At 39.1% G+C, this 10,187-nt stretch overlaps 1 pseudogene; it reads right to left on the reverse strand.

The window, feature by feature from the left end:
• Nucleotides 1–9,719: 9,719 nt before the first annotated feature.
• Nucleotides 9,720–9,838, reverse strand: LOC112471612 (annotated as a pseudogene).
• Between the last annotated feature and the right edge of the window lie 349 nt (nt 9,839–10,187).

Consider the following 10,187-nt stretch of genomic DNA (forward strand, 5'->3'; position numbering starts at 1 on the left):
AGTGTCAAATGAAAAATCTGAACTGAACATTGGAGATTTTATCCAAAAAAATTCTTAAGTGAGTCAAGTGTCCAGGAAGACAGACTAAGTGTTATTTAAATACGAAATACAGGTTCTAACTTTGTTTATGTGAGTGACCAACACAAGGGCAGAGAAAATCTTAATTTAGTTAAGCTTCATGAAATATTCCTTTTGCCATCCTTCAGGTTCCACCAAATCAGAAAAACTCTTGGTGGCGCAAAAGCAGAATTTTTGTTGTTTTGCTAAGTCAGGCTCTTTATTATGGGGTAGAAACAACACTTGTTCCTGATATTTCTCAATTCCTCATTCCGGCTGGCAGCACAAAATATGCCCTGGCCCAGACTCTCAAGCCCAAGAAACCACAAATGAAATAGATAACTCAGTGGTTCTTTCAATCTATATATTTCAAGCAGTTTTTAATGTTCGCTCTTTGTTTCTTTTTTATCTTTTTCTTTCTTTCTTTTTTTTCTTTTTTGGTCAAATTACTTGAGATAGATGTTAATGGATTAAGATCTGTGAATCATTCACTCATTACTCATAGCCATGCACTCACTTTCGGGCATTACTCTGTTCTCATTTTCTATACCAACCCTCACAGAAGCACAATAGTTAAAAACCAGACCAGTCAGTTGAAACTCTGTTGTCAAAACACAGTCAAACCACTCAGAATTTTCACAATCTCAGGAATTTCCTAACATGGCCAGGATCACTGACAGTTAAAGAAGGTTTCACCAACCTGCAGAATCTGAATCCACTCCATGAAAGGTGCAAAAAAACCCTAAAATGCTTTAAGCGCTCACTAAGGTCAGCCTTTAAAATACAGGGCATGGAAATTCGGAGTTGTGCTCATCTCCAAGTTCCCAAGTCACAGGTGTTTTAGAGGAGCTAGCTTTCACATGGCCTGCCACTTTCTTCCCACCCTCATATGACCAATAGAGCTCAAAGCATTCTTGCTACGTTAAGTTTTTAAAAAATCTAACCAGAGCTCACAATATAACCAATTCCTTGGGTGGAATGACAGATGTCTTGGCTCTCCCTGCTCCTCCCAGTGCCGCCCTTACGTCACTTGCAAGCCTGAGCAGCCAGGAGGTGGTGGCCTTACCTGCTCCTTCCTGACTTCCTCAAGTGTCTCAAGTTTTAATACATTCTGTACAGTGTATTATTTATGTCCTCTTTGACTATTAACCTCCCTAACAAATCAAAAGTTGATGCTCTTATCTTTTCTTTCATTATTTGCCATGTTTTTCACACTGGCTATGTGACAGACACTGCATTAAAACAGATTATGTGTCTGGTTTTAATACTCCCAACAAACAAGTAAGTGGGAACTGTTAAGCCCGCTTTCCATGAAGGAAACTGAGGCTTGGTGAGATTGTCTTATTAAAAAAAAAAAAAAAAAAAAAAAAAAAGGCTTCTAAGAGGCTGAGACTTAAACCTTGACCTTTCTGGCATTGCAACATTGTCTCAGAATAGGATATCCTTCCACTAGGAGATCAGAAATCTCTTGCCATTCATCCATTCATTCATTCATCCAGTCGTTAACATATATTAGAGGTCCACAATGCATGGTCCACTCAATAACTTGAAACCTGTTTCTTCTGTTTTATATGATACACCAAATTTTACATTTTATCATCTCTCAAATAACCTATGTATATCTTTGCTCATTTTAAAAGCTAATATGAAATCAATTTCACATTTTACAATCTGTAATCAGATGACAATCCAGGGAATAAGTTCCCTGAGAGATCATCTTCCAAATCCACTAGATTTAAAGATATGCTAAGTCAATAGAAAGAGACCACTTGGCCTGTTTCCCTCTAAAACGGTAAATTGATGTGATTAAAGAAAAAATATGACTATCAGAAGGGGAGTGGTCCTCTTTTGGAAGTCTAGGAAAAGCTGGAAGGGTAAAAGTCAGTAGTGCCCTCTGGAGCACAGATGGGGAGAGAAAATTTTAAAGTCACTGGACTTCAGAAGAAAGACAAGATCAGCCTACTATGAAATAGACTAGGGGTATACCAGGCCAGGAAGGTGAGTATTATTAAATTTCAGAGACGACTTCTCCCAGTTCTAATTCTATGCTCACCCGGTGGCTTTCTGAATATGAACTGTTGAGAGAGAATGTGCTCTTTTCCCAAAAGTAACCCTATTGTCAATAGTCAACCAATATCCATGGAGGACCTGCTCCAAGTCATCATTGTGCTGGATGTTCACCCAGATCATGTCCCTGGGACCTACAGTAGAAACACTTATCCCCACAGGGCCCCTCACAGAGCCCCTCTCTTGAAAGGCTGGGCACCACCGTGCTGCAGCAGTACTTCTTAAGCTTGCCCAATCACCTGAAGAGCTTGTTAAAAATCAGATTCCTGGGCCTTGCCTTGGACTTTCGGCTTCAGCACCACCAAAAGCAGCGTCTGGAAATCTCATTTTAAAAGTGTCCCAGTAATTCTACTCATCTGACGAGTTTGTCAACCACAATAGGCAATTAACTTAACCTATTGTGGGCGTGGGCCCAGGAAGAGGCAATATATTCAGTTCAATATGATATACTGAGGATTCAGAGTTTTGAAAAACTATTTTGAGAAATAATTGTACAATAGCTTTTTTTATCAAACTAAATCCTCATTCCTTTGCCTCAAATCCTACTAAGTCCCTAAAACTTAGCTCCTGTCCCACTGAAATCCCACATGACATAATCTTCAGAAGATCAGTGAATGCTAGGAGGTCAAGCTAATGTTAATATTCTCAGTGCTAACAAACCCCTTAGCTCAATACTTTAAGCAAATGAGCACATAATATTTTTTCAACAGCCTGGCCTGGCCCTTTCTAGGCCAAAGCCTACAGAAGTTTTCAGGTGCACAATACATTGTTCCTTACAGTGGACAACCTACACACATAATTTGCCCACAAAAATGCTTATTTATGACTATTCTCTGGAAACTAAAACTTATTTCACTGATAATATATTTTTTCATGATGTGTAGTAATGGTTCAATATATCAGGCTGCTCAGAAGGAATATTATTCTTAGAAGAGACAACATCAATGAAGAATTTGCTCCAAGACACAAGGTCATATTTGGTGGGTGTGAAACTCTAAATGCCATATCTCAAAAAGAGGCAAGTCCAATGATAAGATAGCATAAACAGGCAGTTTAAAATTATCCAAAGTGAATGGATCCATGTGTTGTTTTAGATTGGCATTCTTTGGCCCTTGCTAAAATAAGAAGTATAGTTTTAGTGTAGTTACTGCCCTCACCACTATTCACCATTCACCACTATTCACCATTCAACTATGCTGACTCCAAATAAATTTTTTGCTTCATAAACAGCATTTAAACAATGAACACTTTGATGCCCTGTGGTGCCTTTTTTTTCTTTTTCTTTCTTTCTTTCTTTTTTTTAATGACTGTAAAAGCTATAAAATGCTCTCCAAATTTTTTAGCTGTGTTGTAATTATCCTGCAGGGTCCCCAGAGGCCAAATTCTTAAAACAGTAAAATACCTTAGAGATCTACTAGTTGATGTAGATAAGAAAACGGATTCAGACAGGTGACTTGCCCAAGGTCATAAGCCAGTGTTCACCTCAGCCCATACCTGAAGCCTTTCCCATTGCATTTATGATGGTACTCAGAGAGGGTAGTGCCCAGGAGGCAGAACATAGTGGACTCTCTCACATGCTAACCTTCTACTCAGTCCATTCTTTGGGCTTGCCTAATCCACAGAGGTAATAAACACGTCTCCCAGTGTGTTTGTGTAACCAAGGTTACTTCTTGAAATTAAAACAAAAGAATAACAGAACTTTTGTGGCATAACTAAGTACAACCTTCAGGAGGGCACATTTATAAGCGTTAACTGCCCGATGTACTTGAAAGTTATGAAAAATACAAGGTACAAAGGTCGCTCCCTTCTATGGAGCACAAAGAGTTCACAGTTCTCACACTGTGGTTAGATCTGGCCATTTGACTTTGCTCTAGCCAATGGAAGGAATGGTAATGGTGTGGGCCATGATGATAGGAGATGGGCCTGGCCCTAAAATTCTACCATGCACTCTCCTCTAGCTCTTTCTTCCTCTGGCTGACTGGGAGAGTGATGCCCAGGCAACTCTGGATACCACATACTGGAAAAGGCAAAGCCACTCTCAGTCTGGATCTCCAAATGAATTCGTGGAGGTAAGCCACCCACCCCACCAAACTGCACACACATCAGGATGGCAAGAAATATATTTCTATCGGGGTCTCTATGTTACTGCTACTTAGCCTATTCTAACAAAAACACAAGAAATCTCTGAAGAATGGGAAAAGTGTGGTTTTAAAGTAAGAGAAATAAACAGCACAGGTAATACATCTGTTGTTTATCATCAACCACAAAACAACAGGAAGGAATCAACAGGATTTGGGGAAGAGTAAAACAGAAACTTAGTTTCCTTCTAGATTATAAGAAAAATCCCTATCTCATTTTCAGAACAGTTTGTTTGTAAGTTGCTTTCTGAAACACAGAAAAGCTTTTCCAAAGAAAGAATGCTAGAAATGATGTTCAAAAGATTAAAAAAAAAAACTTTTGCCCAAGTGCAATAGAAATGATTCTAAAAGTAACACCAGTCTTGTTACTCTGAGGCCTGAGGATCCTTGGGGAGAAGGGGGTACAAAAAGGGGCAGAGGAGCCCCTAAGCAAGGGCCCCAGGGGCTGAAGGCCCAGGAGGAGGGCCCTGGCAGAGGTGGCTTGGGTAGGCTGGCGGTGGGAATGGGCAAGGGCTGAGAAAACATTTCCTCCAGCAACCTCAATCTTAGTGAGAACACAAAATCCATTTTTCCACAGATGCAACGTTCTTCATCCTGTACTTTATCAAGGGAGGCAATGAATTCAGCTAAGCTTCTACAGTGTTCCTGATTTGATACCAAATGGCAGTTTCATTAATGAGCTGTAAAGTTATTTTCTCATTCATCCTGAGCTGCCCCAGTGATGTTAAGCAGTACTCAGCATGATACTTGATACTACATGGCAGTGTGGTTAAGAGCCTTGACGCTGGAGCAGGGTTCTTGATGCCTTTGCTGGACTTGACATTAACCTTTTACTTGCTGGCTTATAGGCATGTCCAGGGGTTACCGGGGTAGGGGCTAAAGAGGCCAGGCTGTTGGTGGCAGGGACACACTGGAGGCTTGGAGCAGTAATTATTCACCAAGAAGTAAGGAAAGATTTCAGTCAAAACCCAGCATGGCTGTACCAGTGCATACAACTATCAGCTCTGATGAAACATGCAAGCTTTGGAAACAGACCTAGGCTCAAATCTTAATTCTGTGACAATCCAACTGTGTGAACATGGGTAACTATTCCTTATAGTCTCTGAGATGTAGTTTTCTCAACTGCAAAACGAGGATATGAAAGCACCTGAAACAATGTCTGATGTTAAATAGATGTTTAGTAAAAGCTAGTTTCTCTAAACCCCCTCCCCAGCTCACATTACCTTCACAGCAAGCATAAGGTACAAGGATTAGGATAAAGGAAAAATAGAGGATAAATGATAAGGTTACAGAATGAAAAGGGTAGTAAGACTTAGGGAGAGACAGGGAAAAACAAAAAAATAAGTGAAGAAGATCCTGGAGGAGTTTGCTACACATTGTTGAGAACTGCTTCAGAAATAGATCAATACCCCCAGTTGGAAGGATTACCAGCCCAAATCAGACCTTTGGGTTAGCTGGGTGCTAATTCTTAGAATGTCACTGACTAGAAGCTCTGTAACATGTTAGAAACTGTATGATAGAACCAGTTCTGAGGGCAACATCATTAAGAACCCAATGGTCTTGGTTCAGATCTTGGGTCGGTCATTTACTAGTTGTATGTAAATCACTTAATCTCTCTGTACCTCTGTTTCCTTATTTATACAAGGAGGATAATCATAGTACCTACATTCTGGCTCATAAGGATAAACTGAGTTAACACAAGTGAAGTGCTAAGAATGGTGCCTACCTGCTAAGGAGCATACACCTTAGCTATCCTTTATTCTTATTATTCACTAGTGGTACCATGAAAAGAGCACTGAACACAGTGACAAAAAGCTCTGCTATCTCTTAACAATGGGGAATTTATCTTATAGATGTATGTTATAATTGCAAAATGACATGTATAGAAGATAATTTATTTTGGCATTGTTTTTAATAGCAAAAGACTAGAAATAAGCCAAATGCCCATCAACATGGAACTAGTTAAATAAATTACAGTAAACCCATACAATGGAATACTGTCATTAATTTTTTAAAAAGTCAATGTGGAAGCTTTCAATGCACTGAGATTGAGAGATTTCCAAAACATTGCCAAGTGAAGAAAAACAGATTGCAAAATTATTCACCTAATATTTTATACCTTTTGTGGAAAGGAGGTAGGGGAGTAGAAGCTACAAGTATATTTGCCTGCATAGCATAAAGAAATTTCCAAAGGGTAGATAAGAAACTAAGAAGAGTTGATACCTATGCCTAATTTATTTGAATAAAACAACTCAATAATAAAAAAGTGATGTGTCTTCATCATTATGCGGTCTTTGTTAATTTAATTCTTCTATGAAACTTATTTATTCATTTAAAGTACAATATATTAAAATTCACCACAAAATTATAGAAGTTTTTTCTATCCCTAGTGAGAACTGAACAGGAGAAAAGTTAATCTGATAAGCATATATTGTATGCATTTTCAAAAGACATATAATTCCAACACAATTATCTCTGGGTTGTAGGATCACAGGTTATTTTTATTTTCTCCTTTGTTATAATTAGATTAAAATTTATCCTAATAAAACATTCTAAAGAGAAAATATCTTCAGTGATTAAGAAAAAGTTTTGACTTTGAGGATAATTGAGAACTGGAATAGTTTACTAATAAAGACAATTGGAATGCCTATTTCTGCAGGACTTTATAAAAATAGTATTAGACAGCTTTAAATACTCATTTGTTAAAGGCTAAAAGTTCAATCAGATGATGTTTTGCCAAAAAGCTGTAATAGCAAATGAAGAGTAGTATTTAGAATATTTTTAATTAAAAAAATTAGAAAGAATGGAGCCGATTAAACAGGTGGAAGAATCTAGATTGTGCAAATAAATGATGTTCAGTTCTGCAGCTTCTGTCTTTAGTTATTGAGGGTTATTAGACTTCTAAGATTTAAAATTTTTTCTAACAATGTAAGAAGCCCCTTCTAAAGTGTTTACATGGAACATAATTTTATTATTTCAGAAATAATCTGGGCAAAAGTAGTACCAGGAAAGAAACTTTCAAGCTTTCTAGTAAAAAAAAAAAAAAAAATCAATTTTAATTACGGTTTTTCTAAGAAACCTTGAAGACTTGTATTTGTTAGATTCCAGTGAACCTCAGGGGACACACTACCATGACAAATGAAATTAAGGCAAGAAAGAATTTCTAGATTCTAAAAAACTCAAAGAAATTACTCCTTCTAGACTATTAGACAAACTCAGGTTCTCTAGATATGTTTGAGAATTTTATAAGTAATCAAAATATAGATGATAGGAGGGGAGAAGAAAAAAGCAAGATAGCTATCAAAATATTGGAAGAACCATAACCGGAGGGAAAGAACAAAAAATTAAGAGTAAGTCAGATAGGTTACAAAGATGTTCAGACGGTCATTTTCCTAAAATGTGGGAGCCATTCTGGACTTCAAAGCAAAGCTTCTCGACTGGGGTCATTTTGCTCTCCGACTCCAGAAATTATTCGGCAATGCCTAAAGGTATTTTTAGTGGGTAGAGGGCATGGGATTCTGCTAAGCATCTTATAATGCACAGGACAATATCCCACAACAATCCAAAATATCAACTGTGCCAGGGTTGAAAAACCCTGATCTGGGGTTGGTGGGAGGTATGGGTGGGGGAGGATATTGGCCCCAAAGAAATAATGTAATTCGCAAAAAAGAATATTATTAACATAGCTACCTATATAAGGATTCTCACCAAGTTATTGGGCTTTGGAATTTGAGTAATGATATTGCCTTTAATCTCTCCTGGGCCACTTCATTCAGGACCTACTGTATGCCAGGATGACCAATTCCTTTGGGTTTTCCCAGGTCTGCCTTGGTTTTAGCACTGTAAGGACACATGAAGCCACTCTGTTGGCCAAGAGCACAGTGCCATTTGGTCATTTGGAATTTTTCTCTTTCGAAGAGAAAAATCTGGTTCCATCATGGTTTTCTCTGTGCCTCTTCTCACATATAACAAGCTTTCAAGGCCAGGCTTGAGGAGGGGAGGAATAAAGGGTTTGATTTCTCAGATACTCTGTTCCTGGTGGCTGCCTCTTGGCAAACGTCCCAGTGGGAAGTGGGGAGCCTCTTGGGGGTCTATGGCTCGTCAACAGATCATCTCCTACTCCCACCCAGGAACCTAGCCCAGGTTCTCCTTCAGGGGCTGTGGGGAAACACTCCCGCCTTGGAGGCCCACATGGCTTGCTAAGAGGCAGGGTATGCAATCAGCATTGTTGGGGCCACCTTTCCCAAACTCCTCCTGGGGAGGCACCCCAGGCAATAAAATGCATTCCTTGAAAATGGAGGCCTTTCTCCCTTATCTTTCCTAGATTATACTCTCTCAACAGCCTATTTCTTATAAATGTGAAACATTCTCACTCCTGTCTATCCTCTGATCACTGGACATAATTTATAAGAAAGCATTTCACAAACTGTAAAATACAAATAAATGTAATGTATTACATCATAATGAGAAATCATTAGTGTCTGAGGTTAGCGTTTTACGGTTGTTTCCTTTCTTGCTAAACATTTATGATTATGTGGCAGGCACTGTTATAAGCACTATGCATGTGTTAGCTCATACAATATTAACAAAAATCCTATGAAGTATTATTCTGGTGCCCATTTTACAAATGAGAAACTGATATTAAATAACTGCCCCAGGGTCACAGGGCCAGTGGTGCTGGAAGATCAGATTCAGGCAGGCTGGCCCCAAAGTTCACAGTGGACTACCCGTCACTCAAGCCATTCCAGAATAAAGAGGGAGTTGGCTCAGATAAAGTGCCCCTCCCTGTACTAAATCATTAACTTACAGCCCACCCCAGGCATTTGGTGGCCTGAGGGTCACATGCTGGAGTAGAAACCCTGAGTGAGTCACTCACGAACACATGACTGTGCATAGTTCCTTCTGTTTGTTTCCTGAAACAGCCTTCCTCGAGTGCTGAGCAAACGAATGGGATCAGTTTCAGTTCTGGGAAAGAACTAAACTCCAATTACTGTGTCCACTTTCTAGCTCTCTACATGCTGGTGACCCCAGTCTAACATGGCCAGCCACAGAGACTTCCTCAAACTGGGAAATGCCTGCTCATGAATGAGGGTCCTTGCAGACTAAACACTTTGCAGAAGCCTCAGAAAGATCCAAGAGTTAATAGTTCCATGAAGACAGTTCAGGAAACAGCTCATGTGACAGTCTAAACAAATGCAAGTAGTATAATAGGCTCCAGGTCAGATTCTACGAAAATATAAAGGTGTTCCTCTCCGCCATTTATTCTCTCCTCCTGTGTCCCAGTTTTTTTAAAAAAATCCTATGTTTTCTTTCCTGATCCTGTCTTATGGTATTTCGTGTTTTTTTTTTTAATTTATTTTTTTATTTTTTAGGCGAGGCAAGCCTTGGTTGACCTCATAGATTGCAAAGACCTTGTCAGCTTATAATCCCTTATTTTTTTTTTTTTTTTATGTTTTACACCTACAGCACCTGGTCTTCCTAGGTGGTCTCCCATTCAAGTACTAACCGGGCCTGACCCTGCTTAGCTTCCGAGATCAGACGGGCTCGGGCTTGCTCAGGGTAGCATGACCATAGGATGCTTTTATAAAAGGTCTGGAATAACCTTATAGTTAGTGAGAGACAGGAATGCAGCCAAACAAGAAACCGAAAGCACCAAATCTCTGCCTTATCACAGAAACTTTCAAACTCTGGGGTTTTCTCCTATTTCAGCACAAATCTTGTGATTAGATAGATGTAGTACCACTAATTTATTCCCTGGTAAAGAAACCAACAATCACCCACTTAGGATCTCCACCCCCTCCCCCTCCGGCACTTAACAGATTATTTATTGAATAAACGGTCTCCTTCTGACTCCATTTTCTACTTTTATTTTCAGTTTTCATAGCTTTTTCTTTCTATATCCTTACCTAGTGTCAGAGCCTACTT

This window comes from Pteropus alecto, unplaced genomic scaffold (genome assembly GCF_000325575.1).
Source record: "Pteropus alecto unplaced genomic scaffold, ASM32557v1 scaffold57, whole genome shotgun sequence".
NCBI classification, from domain to species: Eukaryota; Metazoa; Chordata; class Mammalia; order Chiroptera; family Pteropodidae; genus Pteropus; species Pteropus alecto.